The sequence below is a fragment of the Pteropus vampyrus genome, unplaced genomic scaffold (assembly GCF_000151845.1).
Source record: "Pteropus vampyrus isolate Shadow unplaced genomic scaffold, Pvam_2.0 Scaffold469, whole genome shotgun sequence".
Taxonomy (NCBI): Eukaryota; Metazoa; Chordata; class Mammalia; order Chiroptera; family Pteropodidae; genus Pteropus; species Pteropus vampyrus.
The window spans coordinates 603,614-605,791 of NW_011889250.1; the positions used below are offsets into that span (position 1 = coordinate 603,614).

Below are 2,178 nucleotides of genomic sequence, written 5' to 3' on the forward strand. Positions count from 1 at the left end.
AATCAAAATTAGAGCAGAAATAAATAAAATTAAAAACAAAACAATAGAAAAAATAAATGCAACAAAGAGCTGGTTCTTTGAAAAGGTTAATAAAATTGACAAACCCTTGGCTAGACTCACTAAAGAAAAAAGAGAAAGGACACAAATAAACAAAATCAGGGATGAAAGAGGGGAAATTACAACAGACACTGTAGAAATACAAGGGATCATACAAGAATACTATGAAAAAGTATATAACACCAAATTTAATAACCTAGAAGAAATGGACCAGTATTTAGAAAGATACAACCTCCCTAGACTGAATCACGAAGAACTGGAAAATCTAAATAGACCAATCAGCAGTATGGAAATTGAAACAATCGTCAAAAACCTACCAAAATGTAAAAGTCCAGGACCAGACGGCTTCACCAGTGAATTCTACTAAACATTCAAAGAAGATTTAATACTTATTCTCCTCAAACTCTTCCAACAAAATCGAAGAGGAGGCAATATTTCCCAACTCAGTTTATGAGGCCAATATCACTCTGATACCAAAGCCTGGTAAAGATAACACAGAAAAAGAAAACTACAAACTAATATCTCATGAACACAGATGCAAAAATCCTAAATAAGATATTAGAGAACCATTTACAGCAACATATTAAAAAGATTATACATCACGATCAAGTGGGCTTCATCCAGGAGCACAGAGATGGTTCAAGCTATGCAAATCGATTATTGTGATACACAATATAAACAAATTAAAGTATGAGAGTCATATGACCATATCAATAGATGCAGAGAAAGCCTTTGACAAGATACAACATCCATTTATGATCAAAACACCTAACAAAATTGGTATAGAAAGAAAGTACCTTAACGTAATAAGGCCATATATGACAAACCCTCATCCAACACTATACTTAATGGTGAAAAACTAAAAACCTTCCCTCTAAGATCAGGAACAAAGCAAGGCTGTCCACTATCACCACTGTTATTTACTTTAACACTAGAGGTCCTAGAGAGTGTAATAAAGCAAGAGAAATATATAAAAGGCATCCAAATAGGAAATGAAGAAGTCAAACTGCTATTATTTGTTGATGACATGATTCTCTATATAGAAAACCCTAATGACTCCACAAGACCAATACTAGAAATGATAAGCAAATAAATACAGTAATGTTTCTGGATACAAAATTAATGTTCGAAAACCCATAGCGTTTCTATACTCTAATAATGAAGCGTCAGAAAAAGAAGTGGAAAAAAATAATTCCTTTTGCAATTGCAACAAAAAGAACAAAATTATCTAGGAATAAATCTAATGAAACATGTAAAGGACCTCTATAATGAAAACTATAAGACCCTGTTAAAAGAAATTGAAGAAGATACAAAGGAATGGAAAGATCTTTTGTGTTCTTGGATTGGAAGAATCAACATAGTTAAAATGACCGTTATTAGCTAAAGCATTATACAGATTTAATGCAATCCCCATCAAATCTCATCGGCATTTTTAAAAGAAATAGAACAAAAAATCATCAGATGACTTTTTGAAAGCATAAAAGACCCCAAATTGCCAAAGCCATCTTGAGAAAAAGGAACGAGGCTGGAGGCATCATGCTGTCCAACTTCAATTTATACTGCAAAGCGACAGTAATCAAAGCAGCATGGTACTGGAAGCAAAACAGACACTCGGACCAGTGGAACAGAATCGAGTCCAGAAGTAAATCCATATATATATATGGGCAAATAATTTTCGAGAAAAAAGCCAAAAACATACAGTGGAGAAAGGAAAGCCTCTTCAATAAATGATGCTGGGAAAACTGGAAGGCCACCTGTAAAAGAATGAAACTAGACTGTTGCCTATGATCACATATCAAAATTAAGTCAAAATGGATTAAGGACCTGAATATAAGACCTGAATAATAAAATGCATAGAAGAAAACATCAGAACTCAACTCAAGGACCTTGGACTTAAAGAGGATTTTATGAATTTGACCTCAAAGGCAAGGGAAATAAAAGCAAAAATAAATAAATGGGACTACATCAAACTAAAAAGCTTCTGCTCAGCAAAAGAAACCATCAACAAGGTAAAGAGTCAACCATCCGAATGGGAAAATATATTTACAAGCAATGTCTTCGATAAGGGCCTAATATCCAAAATATACAAAGAACTCATACAACTCAATAATGACAAAAAAA

The 2,178-nt window shown here is 33.2% G+C and overlaps 1 protein-coding gene across 1 annotated transcript in view; it reads right to left on the reverse strand.

Annotated features, from left to right (window-relative positions):
- Window positions 1-2,178, reverse strand: part of ROR2 (receptor tyrosine kinase like orphan receptor 2) — a 213,192-nt gene that overhangs the window by 20,065 nt on the left and 190,949 nt on the right. The gene's annotated exons all lie outside the window — the stretch shown is intronic.